Source organism: Antechinus flavipes, chromosome 3, assembly GCF_016432865.1.
Source record: "Antechinus flavipes isolate AdamAnt ecotype Samford, QLD, Australia chromosome 3, AdamAnt_v2, whole genome shotgun sequence".
Taxonomy (NCBI): Eukaryota; Metazoa; Chordata; class Mammalia; order Dasyuromorphia; family Dasyuridae; genus Antechinus; species Antechinus flavipes.
Genome location: NC_067400.1, coordinates 76,466,556 through 76,489,178, shown reverse-complemented (window position 1 = coordinate 76,489,178; position 22,623 = coordinate 76,466,556).

The following is a 22,623-nucleotide window of genomic DNA, read 5'->3' as shown; positions in this document are numbered from 1 at the left end:
GAACTGAGCAAAAAGTCCAGACTCTCACCATCAAGCCTCAGTTGCTTCCTCTGTTGAACTGGATAATTCTAATTCTGTCTGCTTCATAGGATTATTGCAAGGACCAAATGAAATAATGTATTTACAGGGCTTTATAAAATCAGCACAATTCAAAAAGGAGTTTCGAATCACAGAATGTAAGAGTTATAAGGGACCTCGGATTCCATCCAATCTACAGCTTTCCAGCTACTGGTTAATAACAAATTTTTATAGGACCATAAAACTTTTACTACTCAAGGTCCTTTAAAAGCTGAATTCTTTTCCTCTTTCCTGTTTTCCCTACATGCTACTCCTTTCACCCTGCCCCCTACTCCCCAGCATTTTTCCTTACTTAATCCATCTCCCACCATGCTGAAGAGATAATGTTTTATACCATTCTGTAATATAGTTTGGTTGGGCAACACTGATTTAAAAAAAATAATAATTCCCTTCATTTGTAGCTAAGCAATGGAAAGATTTCCATTTTGCTTCAAGGAATATGCCTAGTTAATATTATCTAGCATTTATACCTTAAAATTTGTAAAGTGCTTTATATAGGTTAACTCATTTAATCTTCAAACCTCGTGAAATAGGTATTATTATTACCTCCATTTACCAATGAATTAACTGAAGCAAAGAGAGGTTCAGTGGCTAGCCCAGAAATCATAGAGCTAAAAGGTGTGAGGTAAAATTTGAAATGGGTTTTCCTGACTCCAAAATCCTGTCCTTTATACACTAACCCAAAGATTTCAAACATTGCTAGAAACATTCTTGATGTCTGAATCAGCTCAAAATGCAATTGGAAAATAGTTTAAAAAAATAAATAAAATAAAATAAAACATTGCTAATGGCAGTGTCTGGTTAGGCAGCCCATAGGGATCCTGATGTATCATTTAGTGTCCCCTGTTTCTATTTGAACATGATTCTACTGTTCCAAATCACCTGGCTCCTAGTTATAGAGGCAGAATTAGGGTTAGAGTGTAGTTATCTTGGCAGTGGCCTTTTTAATACTACACTGACTCCCAATATCATCATCATATTCATCTCATCTTTTCAGGTGGGCTTCAGATAAAAAATGAGGGCCAAGTCACTATCCTGTTATTCTTTTACATTCAATGTAATAGACTACTGCACAAATGGATAAAATTGATACTTTTTGTAGTTTAATAGAAGTATTAGAGATAATCTCACTTGGGAGCATTCACTGAAAGCATCCACTGGACAGTTCCCTCCAAGAGCAGATAGGACAATAGAAAGGACACACAACTCTCCTAGTTGCCATGAGATTTTAATTCCTTTGTTCAAAGCAATTTTTGCAAGTTTTTGATTCTCTGAAGTTTGGATATTGATTATCACCATTTGGTATGATAACATCTATTAAAAATTATCCTTGAGTTTTTGTCTCTGAGGCATCACCTTGCTTATTATATATTTAAATAAATTATTTAGTATTTTATTTTTCCTCACTTACATGTAAAAACAATTTTAATATGTATTTTTAAAACTTTGAGCTCAATATTCTGTTCATTCCTACCTCCCCATCGCCAAAGGGCAAACAATTTGATTTAGGTTCTACTTACATAGTCATACAAGACATTGTCATGGTAGTCATATAGTAAAAGAAAACATAGACCAAAAATGAAAAAAAAACCTATAACCCAAAATTTCAAGAAAAATAAAGTTTAAAAAGTGTGCTTCAATCTGTATTTGGACACCATCAGTTCTTTCTCTGGGAATGGAGAGCATTTTTCACCAAAAGTCCTTTAGATTTGTCTTGAATCATCTATAGATTAGATAGCTAAATCCTTCACAGCTGATCTTAAAATATTGCTGTTGCTTTTTTAAATTTTTAACTTTTATTTTTAATGACATTTTATTTATCCAAATACATGTAAATATAGTTTTCAATGTCCATTTTTTTCTAAAACTTTGTGTTCCAAAATTTTCTCTCATTCCTTTACCTTCCCTCCCATGCAACACAGAAGCAATCTGGTAGAGATTAAATATGAGCAATTCTTTTAAACATATTTCTATACTTGTCATATTGTACAAGAAATATCAGATCAAAAGGGGGAAAAAATACAAGGGGAAAAACCCAAGCAAACAAACACCACCAACAACAAAAAAGTAGATAATACTTGCAAAACTTTGTGTTCCAATTTCTTCCCTTCTTCCCCACCCCTTCCCCTAGATGGCAAGTAATTCAATATATATTAAATATGGTTAAAATATATGTAAATTGAATATAGGCATATATATTTATATAATTATCTTGCTACACAAGAAAAATCAGATCAAAAAGGGAAAAAATGAGAAAGAAAGTAAAATCCAAGCAAAACAACAAAAGAAGAGAAAATGGGGGCAGCTAGATGGCACCAACTTTCAAGTCAGGAGGACCTGAGTTCAAATATGACCTCAGACACTTAATATTTAAGCCCAGCTGTGCTCCTGGGCAAATCACTTAACCCCAAATGTCTCAGCAAAACTAAAGGAAGGGAGGGAGGGAAGAAGGGAAGAAGGAAGGAAGGCATGAAGGGAGGAAGGAAGGAAGGCAGGAAGGGAGGGAGGGAGGAAGGCATGAAAAGAGGGAGGGAGGAAGGCAGGAAGGGAGGGAGGGAGGAAGGAAGGAAGGAAGGGAGGGAGGGAGAAAGGAAGGAAAGAAGGTAAGTTGCAAATGCTATGTTGTGATCCACACTCAGTTCCCAAGGTTCTCTCTCTGGGTGTAGATGGCTCTCTTCATCACTGAACAATTGGAACTGGTCTGAATCAACTCATTGTTGAGGAATGCCATGTCCGTCAGAATTGATCACTGTATAATCTTGCTGTTGCTGTGTACAATGATCTCCTGATTCTGCTCATTTCACTTAGCATCAATTCATGTAAGTCTCTCCAGGCTTCTCTAAAATCATCCTCCTTATCATTTCTTATAGAATAATATCCCATAACATCCATATACCATATCATATTCAGCCATTCTCCAATTGATGGGCATCTACTCATTTTCCAGTTTCTAGTTACTACAAAAAGAACTGCCACAAACATTTTTGCATATGTGGGTCCCTTTCCCTCCTTTAAGATCTCTTTGGTATATAAGCCCAGTAGAAACACTTCTGGATCAAAGGATATGCACAATTTGATAACTTTTTGAGTATACTCAAACTGCTCTCCAGAATGGTTGGATCAGTTCACAATTCCACCAACAATGTATCAGTGTCCCAATTTTCCCACATCCCTTCTAACATTCGTCATTATCTTTTCCTGTCATCTTAACCAATCTGAGAGGTATGTAGTGGTACCTTAGAGTTGTCTTAATATGCATTCCTCTGATAAATAGTGATTTAGAGCATCTTTTCATATGACTAAAAATAGTTTCAATTTCTTCATTTGAAAGTTGTCTCTTCATATCCTTTGACCATTTATCAATTTGAGAATGGCTTGAATTCTAATATATTTGAGTCAATTGTCTATATATTTTAGAAACGAGGCCTTTATCAGAACCCTTGAATGTAAAAATGTTTTCCCAATTTATTGCTTCCCTTCTAATCTTGTCTGCATTAGTTTTGTTTGTATAAAAACTTTTTAATTTAATATAATCAAAATTATCTATTTGATGTTGAATGATGAGCTCCCAGTTCTTCTTCCTTTTTCACAGATCTAAGGGGTAAACTATCCTATGCTCTTCTAATTTGCTTATAGTGTCATTCTTCATGTCTAAATCATGAAACCATTTCAACCTTATCTGAGTATAGGGTGTTAGGTGTGGGTCAGTGACTAGTTTCTGTTCATACTAATTTTCAATTTTTCCAGAAGTTTTTGTCAAATAGTATTTCTTAGCTAGTACCAAATGATTTTGATGACTATTGTTTTATAATATAGTTTTAGGTCTTGGCATAGCTGGGCCACCTTCATTAGCATAATTCCCTTGAAATTCTTGACCTTTTGTTCTTCCAGATGAACTTTGTTATTATTTTTTTTCCTAGATCTGCAAAATAATTTCTTGGAAATATGGTATGGCACTGAATAATAGTGAACTGAATAGATTAATTTAGGTAGTAATGTCATTTTTATATTCACTTGGCTTACCCATGAGCACTTAGCATTTTTCCAATTGCTTAGATCTGACTTTAGTTGCATGGAAAGTGTTTTGTGGTTATGTTCATACAGTTCCTGACTTTCCCTTGGCAATAGATTCCCAAACATTTTATACTACTGACAGTTATTTTAAATGGATTTTCTCTTTGTATGTCTTGCTGCTGGACTTTGTTGGTAACACATATAAACATGCTGATCATTTATGTGGATTTATTTTGTATCCTGCAACTTTGCTAAAGTAGAGAATTGTTTCTAGAAGTTTTTTAGTTGATTCTCTAGGATTCATATCATCTGCAAAGAGTGATAATTTGGTTTCCTCATGACCTACTCTAATGCCTTTAATCTCTTTTTCTTTTCTTATCGCCAATGCTAGCATTTCTAATACAATATTGAATAGTAATGATGATAGTGGGCAACTTGTTTCACCCCTGATCTTATTGGGAATAGTTCTAGTTTGTCATTATTACGTATGACCTTTGCTGATGGTTTTAAATAAATGCTACTGATCATTTTAAGGAAAAGCCCTTTTATTCCTATACTCTCTAGTGTTTTTTAATAGGAATGAGTGTTGGATTTTGTCAAATGCTTTTTCTGCATCTAGTGAGATAATTATATGTTTTTTGTTAGTTTGGTTATTGATATAGTCAATTATGCTAATAGTTTTCCTAATTTTGAACCAGCCCTGCATTCCTGGTATAAATCCTACTTGGTCATGATGTATTATCCTGGGAATGACTTTCTGTAACCTCTTTGCTAATATTTTATTTAAGATTTTTAGATCAATATTCATTAGGGAAATTGGTCTATAATTTTCTTTCTCTGTGTTTGCTTGACCTGGTTTAGGTATTGGTACCATGTCTGTGTCATAAAAGGAATTTAGTAGGAGTCTTTCTTTCCCTATTTTAAAAAATACTTTGCATAGTATTGAAATTAATTGTTCTTTAAATGTTTAAATCCATTTATCCCTGGAGATTTTTTCTTAAGAAGTTGATTAATAGTTTGTCCTCTTTCTTTTTTTTTAAATGGGACTATTTAAATAATTTATTTCCTCTTCTGTTAACCTGGGCACTCTATGTTTTTGTAGGTATTCCTCCATTTCACTTAGATTATCAAATTTAATCAAATTTCAATTTTATAAATAAATTATCAAATTTCTCAAGATTATCAAAATAACTCCTAATTATTGCTCTAATTTCCTCTTCATTGGTGGAAAATTCTCCCTTTTCATTTTTGAGGCTAACAATTAGATTTTCTTTCCTTTTTCTAATCAAATTCACTAGAGGTTTATCTATTTTGTTGCTTTTTCCATAAAACCGACTCTTAGTTTTATTTATTAATTCAATAGTATTTTTTACTTTCAATTTTATTAATTTCCCCTTTCATTTTTAAAATTTCAAATTTGATATTTAATTGGGGGTTCAACATTTCTTATATATCAATAATATTCTATTACATTCATGTACTATAACTTATTCAGTTGCTCCCTACCTGATGGGCATCCATTCAATTTTCAATTCTTGTCACTACAAAAAAAAAAATTACTGTTACTATGCATACAGTATAGTATTTTGCTTCAGCACATGTTAAGTCTTCCCAGCTTTTACTGAGACCTTGCTCATCAAATTGACAAAATTAAAATCATAATTTGAAATCATAATTGTGAATACTTGAAATATAATTTAAATAGTCATAATTTTAAATAATTTGCAAATCAAATCCTAGTGGGGAAGCAGACATATTGTCATTATATAATTGATGAAGATAAGAATCAGGTTAATTAAAAAAACCAAACAAACTGGCAATGTAATTTTAAAATCATGAAACTGATCATACCCTCTGATCTAGTAACTCCAATCCTAGAATTATGTTTTAAGGTTGTTATAAGAAGGGGTGAGGGAGGGAGAGAGATTTTGTAGGCACAATACTATTGAGGTTTTTTTTTTTTTTTTAGATATTTTGCCTCAGAGAAAATGAAGCTTTATTTCTAATGGCTACAGGTACATTTCCTCCCAGCTGTGAAATCTTATTCTTTCTCCTTGCTGTCCTCTGGCCCCACATAATCCCAGAAAAACACCTATCCAGCTGTTAAAGACAATAATGTTTAAATGCTTCCATTTCAGATTTCCTCAGGGCAGGATGATCAGACCTCTACAATTAGTCCCATTTGTTAGGAAAGTAGTTCTGACTCCAGCACATGTTGACTGGCAAGGCTGAGGAAGGTCCACTGAGCTAAATCGACACAATGGCATAATCTACTCTCTCAGATGTCTCATCATATTCTCTTAGTGTAGATGAGTATCTAATTTGTACCAGTGAAAAGCCAGTGTATTCTCTGGGATGAAAATACAATTCCATTTATAGTATAAAGGTGATGACACTAAAATTCTTAGTTTTATGTAGCATATTTTGGCCTTAAAGCACATACACGAATACTTTTGTTTTCCCCAGAATGCCCCTATAAATTGGTGAAAGAGTTCATGAATTCCACCTTAGATGGGAAAACTGAGACTTAAAAATGAAGAAATGCTAGTTGTAACATAATAGTTTATAAACATAGGGAAAGTGTGTATAAAAATGTTCTAGTTTTCAAGAGTGGAAATATAGGATTGAGTCAGAAGGGAATTTTAGAGATCAAGTACAACCCCTTATTTTTTTTATAGATGAAGTTTGAGATTCACAATCTAATCACTATCACACTGGTTGTATGTAGTAGGAGCAACATTGACTTATGTAGAGCTAAAAGTTTGCAAAGTGCTTTGTATATAATATTTTATTTGAGTCTCATCACAACCTTTTAGGTAGATAAGTCAGGCACTATTATCTTCATGTTATAGAAGAGAAAACCAGTTTGGAAAGAGTAATTTGCCCATGCTCACAAAGCGAGGGAGTGTCAGAGAAAAGAGATGAACCCATATCTTTCTGGTCCCAGCTCCACACTCTCTTCACTAGGATAAGTAAATCCAGTTTCTCTGACTCTAAAACCAATGGATGACACAACTGTGTTGGAGGCCATGTTTAAGTGCAAGGGAAATTAGAAAGTCTGGCTTGGGAAAAGGGACCAGAGAGCCAAGTGCAGTAAAGGTAAGCAAATAAGGAAGCACTGAGGTGAGTGAGTAGGTAAATGTGACCTTGTTTTCCCAGATTTAAAAAATGATTATCTTGTCATTAAATGTGGGACAAGTGGTTTTGAGAGAGAAAAGGAAAGAGACACAGAGAGAGACAAAGAACAGAGAGACCCAGAAGATGACAAAGATGACAAAGACATAGAGACAGCATATTGTTTTCTTCTTCCAGGTTCCACTTGTGAATTGCAGCCCCCAGAGCATTATGGGAGGAAGTGAAGGATGGCTTGGGCATGTGAAAGCATGATTGTTTGACCACGAACAGCCCTAATGAATGAGTGGGCCATGAGTTCGGTTTGGGTCAAAGTTGGAAAGGTATTGATGATGGATGACCACTATAACAGTTGGCTGGACAAATGCTATGGACGCCATCATTTCATAGCAAGATATATTCGGGGTTGTTTCCTCAAGCTAGCATCTGGTTTCAATAGAGATAAAATCCACTTCCAAGTTGAAAAAGGTGGGAGTCCCTTCCCAGTGTTCCCCAAATGCCCCCTCCCAGTCAGAGAACAGGCTGGAAGTGTAGTAGCTGCCAGGGAAGTTCCCAGGCCAAGGCTTGAGCCTCAGCTTCTCAGACCAGAAACTACAAAATAGGCCAAAGGGCTTTAAAAGCCCTGAAAACGAATAAAATGATGACTCTAAGAAGGAAAAAAAAAAAGCAACCTTCCAAAACAAAACAACCTCAACTTAAATGTCCCATTCTTGCTGAAGAAGCCCTTCTCTAATTGGCTACAAGCTTGAAAGAATGGAATCCAATTTACCTGTCAAAAAAAAAAAAAAAAGACTCTCTGAATGGTCCCTCTAAGAGCTACTCTGGGGGATAGAGCTCTGCCTCCCCCCACTTTTCCCCTCCCCCACCCATTTGTGAGTACTTAAAAAAAAAAAAAAGTTGGAAAGCCCAGGAAGGACTCGCCGTGTTCCGAGCACAGCTAGACCACTAATTACTGGGAAGCCTGCGCTGTTTTTTGTCTTCCATGAGTTGCGGCCACTTGGGGCTTTTCAGGAGGTCCCACTAACTCTTGAATAGCAGATCTCCACCCTCCCCACCCCCACCCTTCTCTTTCTCCGTGTTGCTGGTCCTCTGGCCTCTCTTCTTCATCTTCATCTTCACCTTTTTCTTTTTTCTTTCTTCCTTTTTTCTTTTCTTTTCTTTTTCTTTTTTTTTTCTTTTTTGCTTTTCTGATAGCATTTTCCATCCAAGTAGTGTAAGTCCCTAAATGAAACTTGACTGCCCCCACGGCCGGCTGGAGAAGCATAAAAGCGGCCCATTGCACTGGCTACAGTAACGCCATTGTAGGGCCGAACAATGCACTAATTGGCGGTGACAATCGTGGACTCCAGGAGGGGGAGGAGGGCGTCCTTTTCCAATCAGCGAGCGGAGGAAAGAAAAGAAGAGATGGGGTGGGGGGAGGTGGGCTGGGAGGAAGGAGGCCTCTGGCTCCTCCGGGCTGAGGGAGGACAAACACCCAGACTCAGGAGTGCACACAATGCTTAGGTTTCAGGCCAGGCTTCCTGGAATTCATAACGAAATGAAGAAAAATAATTTTTTGGGGGGGAAAGGAGGGAGAAGACCCTCTTCGATGGATGATAGATGGCTTCAGTACTCCTCACCCCCACCTAGAAAGGGAGGAGGTATTTTAGATTGGGGGAGGGGAGAAAAAGGAGCGGGGCATTACTCTTGGGAAAAGTAAGAGGTGCCCGGTACCTCAGAAGTCAGCCAGCCCAAGAAAGGGCAGGGAGAGTGGAATGGCTTTGACCTAGACTTTAAAATGACCGCTTTTCTGCGAGTCAGTGGGAGGAAAAATTGGGAGGTGGTTCAATCAGGCTTGGGCTGTGGCTTGATTACTTTGGAAGGTAGGCAGAAAATAAACCCACGAGAAAGAGAAAACCTTTAGAAAGGGAAGTTTGAAGATTTATTTTCTGGTGCCACAAGCCGAGATCAGGGCAGAAGGTCTGATTCTTGTAAGCAATCCTGGATCCTACAAACTGGTGATGAAACACCCTGTCCGGCCTCCCATTCTATGGTGAATAAATGGGCTCCAAGAAATAGCATTGTGTAAGATGTCACGGGATCATATTGAAAGCTAGAAAGGACATTAGAAACAATCCCTGAGTTTTACAGATGAGTCTATTGAATTAAGTGACTTGCCAGGTTCACGATGATGATAAGGAATAGAAATAGGATTTGAATCAGGTCTGAACTAGAGGCACCAAATGGAATCAGGAAGTTTTGCTCACTTTCAGTTGTGTCCCATTTTTCATGATCGCTTTTGGGATTTTCTTGTCGAAGAAATCACTAGAGTGATTTTCCATTTCCTTTTCTAGTTCGTTTTACGACGAGAAAATGGAGTCAAACAGGATTAAGTGACTTGCTCAGGGTCACACAGCTAGTAAGTGTCTGAAGTCACATTTGAACTTAGATCATTCACTGCATTTCTTAGCTGTCACGAATAGGGAGGACCTGAGTTCAAATGTAGTCTCAGACACTTAGAAGTGATTCTGGGGAAGTAACTTAAACTCTGTTTAGTCTCAACTGTAAAATGAGGATATTAGTAGCACCTATGTCCAAAGGTTGTTTTGAAAAGGAAATGGAATGATATAAGTAAAAAATGCTCACCGTGCCTGGCATATAGAAGATTGCTATGGAAATACTTATTCCCTTCTGACTCCAAATGTATAATTTCCTACCCACTGCACCATATTTGTACCCTCTCTATACTGGTTGTTTTTTCTTAATTAATTTTTTTCTCTTTTTTCACTTATTCAATAAACATGTTGTTAAGTGGCCACTATGTACCAGGCACTGTGCTGAGTGCTAAGGATACAAAAAAAGAGAAAGACAGTCCTTGCCCTCATGGAGTTTACAATTTTTTCTTTATTTATTAAAAAAATTTTTTTTGATTAAAGCCTATTATTTTTAAAACATATGTATAAATAATTTTCAACATTCACCTTTGCAAAATCTTGTGTTCCAAATTTTTTTTCCTTCCCTTCTTCTCACCCCCTCCCTTAGACGGCCAGTAATGCAATATGTTAAACATGTACAATTCTTGTATACATATTTTCACAATTATACTGCACAAGAAAAATCAGATCAAAAAGAAAAAAATGAAAGAAAATAAAATGCAAGCAAATAACAATAAAAAAGGGTGAAAACACTATGTTGTGATCCACAATCAGTCCCCATAATCTTTCATTTATGGTATACGAATGTTATGGAGAGAAAATCTTAATGGGGAGAAAATGTGCAAATAAATATTTATAAAGCTAAGTATAGTATAAATAGAAGAGAGAAAGGTCTAGAATTGAAGGGGTTAGGAAACGGTTTAGTTCCCACGGTGTGTGGATTGGACAAATGCAGAAATGCTGCTGTTGTTGTTAGCCCTTTGTTCTCAAAGGAAACCAATGACATCAAGAGCGTGATGTCTTGACTTGTAAGTGAATTGGCAGGGTTTTGCAAAGTCACCAGCTCACTCTCTCCTCCTGAGTCATCTGGGTCCAGTAGCCAGAAATAGGGCAGGATAGCTGGAGATGACCCTGGATATATTGGGAGATACTGGCTTTTTTAAGCTAAGGTTTTTAATAGATCTCAGTTTGTCCGAGACAAAAACCATTCAATGATTAAAGGCTATGTAAGAATTGAGGCAAAAAAAGAAAATGGTCTAATTTGTCTTCTCAAAAAAACAGAAAAGATTTCATTATTTAAATAAAAGACATCAATAAAACTTTTTTCTTTTAAAGAAGGTTATGGCAAGGGTTAATAAATGTTAGTAAGGAATAATTACAGAACAAAATGAATGGGCCCAAATAAATATGGTGAAACAGGGTTTCATGGGTCTCTACAATTTGATTTTAACTTGTTGACATAATATTTGTAAAGTGCTTAGCACAATGCTTAATAAATGCTTCACTTCTCTTTCTTTCCCTCCCCCCCTTTTCCCTTTCCTTTTCTTTCTTCCTTTCCCCTTCTTCTTTTCCTTTCTCCTTCCCTTTCCCCTTTCTCCCTCCCTTGCTTTCCCGAGCTTTATTTCTTTTTTCACCACAGTTAAAATGTATCACTTGCTGTCTTGAGCTCTTCTGCCTAAGTACCCTGGTTTCTGAGCTTTTCTGAAGAATGTTTACATTCCATGTGATATGAGAACATATCGATAATAGTCATTTTCCCCCTCCAAGATATTAAATTGTATATGAGCCCTCAAGTACCAATTTCATAAAGCAAGTTTTTGATATAAAAATTGGCTCAATCTTCTCTTTCCTCCTGTCTCCCCTCTCAGTTTTTCCTGGGGGAAATTCCATAATTTGAGACTCTTCTGGACTAGTATTTGTGGGTTCTATTGAGGATTTCAAGTCCCAAAGTGTTCTGTGGCCAACTTAGTTTGGAAATGGCTGGCTTCTGATATTCCATCTAAAACACCCTTTCTTGTCCTATTCACCCCATAGAATCAGAAAATCTTAGAGCTGAAAAGGACCAATCCAGCTTCTTATCTGATGAAAGAATATATACCCAAGACCCTCCGAAGTTTCTGCAATAGTACAGAATTTGATATGTAGTAAGAGAGTCTCCTCCAATTTGTCAGAAAGATCTTCTTACAGAACCAATGTCTGCCTCCCGGTAACTGTGACCTGTCCTGGTTCTGCTTTCTGCCCTCTTTCACATGATATTCCTTTAAATGTTTGAGGTCACTGAGCATGAGTGCGCCATGTTTTCTCTTTTCCAAAAGAAATATTATAAGTTCCTTCATCTGGTTCTCATATAACGAACCTTCTGGTTTTCCAGAGTTTCTTCAAGATAAGATGCAATTAGCATTTCATCAGCCTGAGTTCCACCCCATCCCTGTCATATGGTATAATCTTTCTAGGACTTAAATTATTGTATCTGGGAGAGAAGCTAGTGCTCTATGCCCTCACCTATCTGGAGATTCAAATCCCTTCCAACATACTTGTTCTACTCTCTTCTTTTCCAAGCTCATTCTCCTGGATAGGAAAGATAGATGAAAAAGAGAAATCCAGTATAACAATGTACTCCTTGTTTTTTGTTAACCTTATAGCTATCGACTTGTAATGGACTCACTGCCTAAACTCTATCTCGCTCTAGTCAATCTTCTCCCTTCCTTCAAAGTTCATGTCAGATTCTTGTAGCCTTCCCTGACTCCTCAAGGCAGTAGAATTATTTCTAAGACATGATGAAGCTTTGGGGGAGGATCTTCATGTACATGTGTATGGCCAGAATTGATACTTTAATTTCATTTATAGCTATTCCACTCATATCCCTTACAATCATATCCAATCACATGGTCATAATCAGTGGTTAGATCTTGTCATTTCTACCTCCTTGTTTCCCAATCCCCCATTTACCTTTTCTTCCTTTGCAAAGGTGCTAACCTAGTGGAGACCTCCAATACTTTTCGCCTGGATTATTGTAATAGCCTCCTGGTCTCACATCTCTCTGTATCTCTTCTTTACAGTTTTAAATGTGGTCATGGCACTACTTTGCTCAATAAATTCTAGTAATTCCCTCTTACTCTAAAAATCAAATATAAATTCCTTATCAACGAAAATCCTTCAAAATCAGACTCCAGTCTTCCTTCCCAGGCTCATCCCACATTTCTGTACATCATATTGTCTGGTCTAGCCAAGCTAGATTATTTCTGCTAGGCAATCTTCCATCTGCTATTTCTGTGCCTTAGCAATGGTGTCTCGTGGCCTGGAGTGTATTCTTTCCTTGCATCTAGAATCCCTGGATTTCTTTAAGATATTCTTAATTCTTCCACTTGCTAATTCCTCCCCCATCTCCAGATATCTTGTATCTATTTTTTATGTGCATATATACACAAGTATATTTCATTTCCCCTTGAAAGAAAGTAACCTTCTGGAAAGCATTGATTGTTTCACTTTATTTATTATTATTGACTCTTTGCTAAGAATAAAATGGTCCCTGTCCTCAGTGAAGGAATGAGATCCACACATGTGAAATACTTGACAGCAAAGTATATATACATATATATATATATATACATATAGGTATTCCATATTGGACAGAAATAAAAATATGAGAAGAGACAGGGAATCAGGAAGGAATTTTGTGAATGGCCCAACTAGAGCAGACGTACAATTTGGAAAACAAAACTTAGTTCAGGGAATATTTGTTGAGTCTCATCTGTGTGCAACCACTATGCTAGCTAGGCTTTGTAGGGATTTCAGAAGAAAACTAATCTTTTGGTTGAACTAATCTTTACATAATCCCCATGGCAAAAAGTAGACATTGCATTTAAGGGACGAGGAACCGGTCTTGGATTGGCTTTGGATGGCACTGCATTTCAGGTGTGGGAGCTGACCCCCTGATCTTATATAGTTGTCTAGTTGTCATGCTGCTTTCTATCTGTTCTCTTGCCTGTACTTTCTAAGGTTTGATTAATAGAAGTTTTTTTTAATTCAATTTTATTTTTAATTCTAGATTTTTTCCTTCTTCCTCAAGCCTGCCGCCATTTCCTATTCATTGAGAAGGCAAGAAATTCAAAACTCATTTCAAATATTAAAATTATGCAAAGCAAAGTTCTGCATTGGCCATGTTCTGGGGGAGAGGGGGAACAACAAAAAAATGAGGAAAAATACATGTTTCAAATTGCACTCTGAATATATTAGTTCAATATCTATAAATGCATAGTTTTTCATCCTGAGTCATTTTGGAATTGTAAGGGAGGAAAGTTGTGTATCATTGTGTTGATCAGAGTTACTAAAACTTTCACAGTGGACCATCAATACAATGTTGCTATTATTAGGTAAATGATACTTCTGGTTCTGCTCACTTCACTTTGCATCAGTTCAAGTAAGTCTCAGTGGAAGTTGTTTTAAAGGGAAAGTAGAAAAGGCAAATATAAGAACTTAGAGCTCCAAGCTCTTTTGATTTAGTATCAGTACCAAACTGTCCAGAAGTGGAGCAAGGGTCTGATATAGAGATGAGGGGTCATTTGAATAGAGCAGATAATTAAGCCTTCAGAGCTAATCAAGTCACCAAAAGAAGCATCTAGAGAGGAAAGAGAAGAGGGTCCAGGATAGAGCCTTAGAGTACACTCATGGGGAGAAGACATGGTTATTAAGGATAATTCAGCAAAAAATAAATTGAGAGAAGGCCATCACATTTAGTAACTATAATGATATAGAATTCATTTACAGTTTATTGAGTTCTATTTTCTAAAAAATTATCTTGAAAAAGACTTACTAAAGGAACTTTTGTTTTGCATTATATTGCACTCTGCTCTTTGCTCTAGATTCTAGCTCTAAGCTCTGTAAGCCAGTACATATCAGAAAAAAAATCTGAATTCAGGTCTTCCTAATTAACTCCAAGGCTTTCTCTCTCTCCATGTGCTTTTTCTGAAGGTATTATTATTAATATTATTACTATTGTATTTTCTCATCTTAGTTCAATGGAGCTCAGGTAGAAATAGTCTTGGAGTAGGTCAGTACTTTGCTCTTATTCTTTTCTGTTTAATGTTCTACTGACTGTTACATGGATAGATAAAATGACCACTTCTTGTAATTGAATAGAAGTGTTAGGCTATAATCTCATATTTTGTAGGTTCACAGAAGACAAATCCAATAGCAAATGGGATGATGAAAATTTGTTCTTCGTTTTATTCCCACCTCATTTTGATTTCTTCAGTGAGGTAGTCTCTCTGTTTTTGAATATTAATATTTAGAATAGTGACATCTATTAAAAAGTGTTTCTAAATTTTTATAAAGCAATATTTTATCTTGGTCATCTTGAACAGGTTTTGTCTATGGAAATGCTCTATTTCCAGTATAGTTTGCTTAATTTTCAAGACTTTTTTGAAGTTTATATATATAGTAGGGGATTTGTCATCTGTTAATTTATGCAAGAGAGAGCTTCTGATGTGTAATTTCATTCTCTCTCTTTTTTTAACATCTATTCATTTTATAGATGAAAAATAACTGAGAGAAAGAAAGTGACCTGCCCATACAATAATAATTAGGTCCCGTACTAAGAGTACAGACTTCAAAAAAATCTTGAAAATCAAATAAACTGTATTAGAACTTTAGCATTTCCAAAGACCAAACTGTTGTTGAAGATCACTGAGACAAGCCATTGCTTTATAAAATTTAGGAACAATGTTTTTAATAGATGTCATTATTTTTGACTATTCATAGTCTCCAAGTTACATGGAATGAAAAGCTTTTGCAACCTAGACCTAGCTGAAGAAATCAAAATGAGATGAGAATAGAATGAAGAATATATCCAGGTTATATGTTACTAGATATTTGGTAGGTGTCAAAAACATTTTTTTGCAACATACAATTATATACTGTTTTCTAGCATAATCTTCAGTTGATCAAGAAGTCCAGATTCCTGATTATTGCTACTATTATTATTATTCTCACAAGCATTTTATCTTTATAATAACCCCAATATATAATGACTTTTTTATACTAAGATATCATAGTATAATTATATACAATTATGTAAAAGTAACAAAATATACAAAAGTACTTTTATATGCAACAGAATTAAAATGAGAACATAACAGTAATAAAACAGGAATGATGACTTTATATTTTCTCACTGTTTCCATAAAGTAGATTGTTCACCAGAAGTTAATTTTCACTAATGCCTTACTGATGCCCAGATTGGGTTGAGATTTATATGCCCCAGGTAAGGTTTGAAAATTCTGCTCTTCCTTCTCTGTCTGTGATCCTGTGTATGATCACATGGAGGAGGATAGAAATAGTCCCTATATGACTTGATTTATCACAAAATCATTAACTGTTGCAACAGAGTAGAATTTATGGCATTAAAAGGATATGAATTTATAACACGTAATTTTTGGAACTATCCTTCATCACATTTTCTTTCTAGATTTTGCATGCTAAGATGTCTGCCTAAGTTGCCTAGTTCTGGCTCTATGCCCAGACAGTCATTTATGGAACTACAATTAACACTATGAATCCCCAGCTCTTATGTCCTTGAACACTGGGTAAAGAACTGCTTGCTCCATGAAGGTGGGCAATTCAAAGAGTGCATTAACTGATGTCAAATCTTTGGTTTTCACTCCCTTATTTTATCCCATTGGCTTCAGAATGGAATGTACTACGGTTCAGAGCATTTTCCCCAATGAATGCAATTTGTCTTTTCCTGTAGACGCGGCAGCAGGTGGGCAATGGCTTGCTACCTCAGCTCTGCCTCTCTTGGAAGCAGTGAGTAAGCTATTTGGAACAGTTGACCCAACTGAAAATTCCAATTTACTCCTGCATCAACAATCTGCACTTATTTCTTTAAAAAGGCTCAAATCTCATTTGGTACAAAACATATCTGGTTTGGGTATGCATATGGCGATCTTAATGGGTCTTTAAGAAAATGCTAGTTTATTTTCATAACAGTGAAAACTATCTCATGGCAGTGTTGAAACCTGAGCTTATTCACTGTGTGTCATTACAATAAGGCTTGGTCTCTAAGGCAATTTGGGTGTCCTTGGGTGAGGAATTAATATGCACTTTGTATAGTCTTGTAATATGGGAGGCAATTTTCTGTAATACTGTGGGAGATGTTCCTTTATGAACCAGAGATAATTTAGTTCACTGTTCACTTGGAAAAATTACAATGCTAATAGCAGCTCTTCAGTGTCAGAACAACAGGCAAAACCAAAGGAATAGGGTGGTAGTCATGGAAAATATCTGTGATCATGACAAAGGCTGGAGGAATTTCCCCAGATCTATTCACTCTGATTCGATGACAAGATCTGAAATAGTGTATCCTTCATGAATATGCAATCAAAATGGTGGTGGTGGGGCTAACATGATGTTGTAGAGAGAGTCAGAAGAACTGGATTCCAATTCTAGTATCGTCACCTGTGATTTGGCCACTTTTCTTCTCTCAGTTACCCTGTCTTCTTCTGTAAAATGGATCATTGTGGAAAAAAAAAAAACTTCTCTAAAGTCTCTTCAAGATCTAAATCTGTGATCTTAAAATAATGTCAAAATCTGCAACTGTTTATATCAGGGTTTCTTAAACTTTTCCCACTTGCAACTTCTCGCCAGAGAAATTCTTATAGGACCTGGCAATAATGGTCCATTAAATAGGTATGCAAATCAAACATTCACTGATAATAAATCATAAAGAAATTTATTTTAAAACATTTTTTGGTATACATATAATTTTACTATTTATTAAAGATGAAAGAAAACTTGCATACCAATGAGATGGATGTGCTTGTTTATTTTTATATAAAGAATTAAATCTTGGCAAAATATTTGATCATTTTTACTTTGCCAAATTTTTTGTGACCCCTCACGTTCAGTTATGTGACCCCCCCTCCCCCCTAGGGCTTGTGACCCATAGTTTAAGAAGATTTGCTTTATATCTTGGAGGATGTAGATAGCATAGTACAGTGGAAAATAAGCAGGCTTTAGCCTCAGGGGACCTAGAGTCAAATACTGGTTGTTTGACCTTGGATAAATTCTCACCTTAGTTAGTGGCTTTAATTTCCTCACCTGTGAAATGGGATCGAGAGGTGGACTAGATCAATGGTGTTAAATTCAGTTAGTAATGGATCCCTACTCGGGCATATTGACTGAAAAAACCACAAATTAACATTATTTATCTTGTATTGTAGTTTTACTTATTTGGTTAAACATTTCCCAATAACATTTGAATCTGATTTCCTTTAGGTTCTTTTAGCTCTGAATCTATGATCTAAAGATATAAATTCATTCCTCATTCCTCATTGTGCAGGTAAATTGGACAACATGATTTTTACCCTTTAGACTTTCAGCAAGGTCAGATCAGGTGGAGGAATCAACTTTGGTCCTCTCCATAAGAATCTGAATGTGGAGAAGATGAATATCGATTAGGAACTCATATTCTGCCTCCAGGAGAATGTGAAAAAAGGACTTTTGGAGTCCTACCTTCCTATCTGCTGCAAGTGCTCTCAGTATTCCTTTCTAGGGACATTGGAGAAGTCCCTAAATTTCTGTGGGGGATTTCTTGGAGGAAGGGGGTCCCTAAGGGCCATTCTGAGAGCCACTTCGAAAAAACCATATTTCTGAGTGCTTTGTGAGCCACCTCTGTTGCTGAAGAGTTAGCCTAAGAGATTCTGGGGGAAGCCGTGGCTATTCTGGGTATATTTATCTCATGGGAAGCAGACTGGAGAAGGTACTGCTTTGGAGTGCAGTATGGTTCCTTTAGGACTCAAGGCAGAGAATAATTAGGTAAAAGGTGGCGACCAAAAATCAAAGCCACACCTTAGCTCCACCTATATGAAGGGCAAAGACACTATTTGCTGTTCTGGCAGGAACTCAAGGCCATGATTATCCAGCTCCCAAGCATAACCCTGTGGAGCAACCTTTCCTGTTGGAACTTTCTCCTCCCTGGTTTTGGGGACAGTACTTTTTTCTAGTTATCCTCTGACCTGTCTGATTATTTCTTCTCAGTCTTTATTGCTAGCTAATCATTCAGTCATACTCCCTAACTCTGGGAGTACCCTAAGATGCTATCTTGGACCCTCCTCTCTCTACACACTTTCTTGGTGTCCTTATCATATCCTATGGCGTTAATTATCATCATCAGAGTTTCAGCCATCACAGATGACTCATTCTCTCTCTTGAGTTCTAGCCCTACTGCCTATTGGATATTTCAAACTGAATGACTTCAAATGCAACATAGCTAAAAAATAACTTACCTTCCCCCAAAATTTTCCCCTTTACCAAACTTCCCTAATCTTGTAAAGGGCATTAACATTTTCCTAGTTGTTCAAGTTTATAACTTTGTTGTTATCCTTGCTACTTACTCCTTCTCACAGTATATTCAATCATGTCCTAAATCTTTCTGTTTCTATCTGCACGGTGCTTTTTTTTTTCATTTGATTTCTTCTCTCCATTCACAATCAATTATCTTAATTCAGCTCAACTTACCTTTTGTTTGAACTATTGCAAGGACTTCCTTTCTGAAGTCATATTATGTTCCACCCATCTTCTACATAGCTCCCATTGATCTGCCTTAAGATAATTGATTGTGAATGGAGAGAAGAAATCAAATGAAAAAAAAGCACCCGTGCAGATAGAAACAGAATTAAATTCAGTGGCTTCCTCCTGCCCTATGACCAAAAAATAAACAATCCTGTTTAGTATTAAAAAGGACTTTATTATCTGGTCCCAAATTATTTCTAGTCTCATATATTATTTCCTTTTTTGCATTTAATTAATTAATTTGCAGTTAATCAAGAAGCATTTATTAAGTACTTAATATGTACTTATGTACATATTCCTATGTGTGGTGGTACAAATTCCTACCTTGACCATGTCTCCAAAAGATAAATCTTATATGTCTTATTTCTATTAGGAGGTGAGTGACAGACTTCATCATCCTTCCTCTGAAATGATGATTGGTTTTTCCACTATCAGAATTCTCAAGTCTTTCCAAATTATTTGTCTTTACAAAGTTGTTAGTGGATAAGTTATTCTGTTCCTTGCTTATAAAATGGTAATTGTGCAAAACACTCCATAATGAACTTGGCAAACTAAGGAGTTTCAGAATTAAGGTAGGTTTTTGTTATATATAACTTTAACAACTGTTTCATGTAGGCCCACTTAAGGCTAATGTTACATATACAAATTGTGAAGACCAAGTTAGCACCCTGGATACCTTAGAATCAGCCGGAGTCAGAATAAGCAAAAGTCCTGGGACTTTATTCTTGGTCTTTAGGGGTAGAAGTGAAGAGAATGGACACAGGATCTCCATGACCCTCCTTCTCCTCCTCTACTGCCAAAGTGATTCTGGCTTGTCTTACTCCATCCCGTTATCCCTCCCACAATTCTCTGTATACACCAAAAGATTGAACCAGCACAGAATAGTGAGAAGGGCCATTTTCCAAGCATATGCTAATAGAGTATTGTCCAATCAGTAATTAGCCTTAAGTGATCGGTTCTCCGACCCCAGTGCATAAACTCAGAGTTTCAGCCCTTTACAACAAATCAAATGTTGATAAAGAGACTTTTGGACAAAAGAACCAACTGGTACATATGAGTTATTTTAAACTTTCTTATGGCTTCATAAATATAAATAATTTTTTGGTTTATTTATTTTTAATACACATTACTTTTTGAATCATCCTAGGAGAAAAAAATCAGAACAAAAGGGAAAAACCATGGGAGAGAAAAGAAACACAGAACAAAGAAGTGAAGATAGCTTGTGTTGATTTATATTCAATCTCGATAGTTCTTTTTCTAGATGCAGATGACATTTCCTATCCAAAGTCGATTGGGATTGCCTTGGAAACATATTTGTTAAAATTAATATAAATGATTGCTAATTTATATTATATATAACATATTATGTAATTATTATATATTATATTATAATATATCATTAATTATATTAATAGATAATAATGTATCATGATATATTATTAATATAAAATTATAGATTAAAATGAATATTATATATAATATAATAAAATGTAAAATAATTAGGTTTATACATTACAATATGGCAACAAGCTGAATTAGAAAAACAGCCAACCCTAGATATATTTTTACATTTTAATGTGTACATTTGGAGAATGTTTGTATGAATTGAACCATTTTTCAATTTTGTGAATACACTGGCAGCCCTAAAGAATTCTACAAATATTAGAAATAAAATTCAATAACTAGAGTCCTTTGCTTTTATTAAACCATCTTGTAATATATTGTCATTTGAAGGGTTATTTTTTGAGGGGGGTTATCTTTCTGTGGGAACTTTTTGAAAGAATTATAATCATAGAGCAACTTCTTAAGAACATGAATTATAAAAATCTGGCTTTAAAAATGTGTGTGTGCATGTGTGCATGTGCATATAAGAGAGAGACAAAGACAGAGAGAGAGAAAAAACAGAGACAAACAGACCCTGGTAGACAGAACCCTGAAGGATTTGGATTCATTTCTAGCTCTATTATTACCCCCTTCCCATTTCCTTCCTTGAGTGATTGTAAACAAGTCATCTGTTCTTTTTCCTCTATCTTATAAATAGGAGTAATAAGAGCTGCCTTCTCATTGTAAATTCAAGAATGCCTATCAGATACTGTTCCTCCTTCCCTTCTTCCCTCCCTTCCTATCTCCATCTCTATCTCTCTGTCTCTCTCTCTTATCTCTTTCTGTCTCTCTCTCCCCCCCCCCCCTCTCTCTCACACACACACACACACACACACACACACACAACACACACACACACACACACACAAACAAACACAACCATTCATCCCTTCCTTCATCCACAGATGTACTAAATCTGTACAAAGTATAACTATTAAGTTGTAGGCTGTAAAGAGGGAGAGAAAATGGTAAGTGTGAATTCTTCTGTCAAACTTTAGGTTCCTATTTAACTGTGATTTGAAGTTGAGATTGGACCTCATTATGTAATAAGTACTTGAATTTTTGTCGGCTGTTGATGATTCTGTTCAATTTATGGAAACTGGGATACTTCTTGGAATTTCCATGAACTTTCCTTGCTTTTTCAAAGTAAATTGACCTTTGTGATTTTCCATGACAAGCAACAGAGAGTGAGAGAGAGTAAGAGAGAGAGAGAGAGAGAGAGAGAGAGAGAGAGAGAGAGAGAGAGAGAGAGAGAGAGAGAGAGAGAGAGAGAGAAACAGAAAGAGAGAGAAACAGAAACAGAAGAGAGGAGAGAGAGAGAGAGAGAGAGAGAGAGAGAGAGAGGAGAGAGAGAGAGAGAGAGAGAGAGAGAGAGAGAGAGAGAGAAACAGAAAGAGAGAGAGAAACAGAAACAGAAGAGGAGGAGAGAGAGAGAGAGAGAGAGAGAGAGAGAGAGAGAGAAAGAGAGAGAGAGAGAGAGAGAGAGAGAGAGAGAGAGAGAAACAGAAAAAGAGAGAAACAGAAACAGAAGGGGGAGGGGAAGGGAGAGAGAGAGAGAGAGAGAGAGAGAGAGAGAGAGAGAGAGAGAGAGAGAGAGAGAAACTCCGATTGAAGGAGTTTTTCAGAGCTGTGCTTGCTGGTCAGCACTAGAATTTATGATGGTGAGGACCAAAATTAGAGCTTAAGTGGAAGTTCCAGAATAGGTAGCAGGAAAAAGATTTCCTTGACAGCCTTATTTGGTAACCTTCAGGCATGACCTCAACACCTCAAGTAACCAGGTTGTATAGTTACAGTCTATATAAGCATTAGGTAAATAGAAGCTCACCTCACCTGGACAAAAACAAGAAGTTTAAAGGTAAAGTTTTATGGAACTTGGAATAGCCAGTTCCAAAGTATTCTAAGTATGTGAGAGGAAAAATAAGTCTTAAGTCTGATGGTTTTGCTAAAGCAAGCAGTGCCGTATCCTTCAGCTACCTGGTGCTCACCACAAGGCAAGGTTAATGTTCATTTCTTAGCAACATCTTTCTTTTAA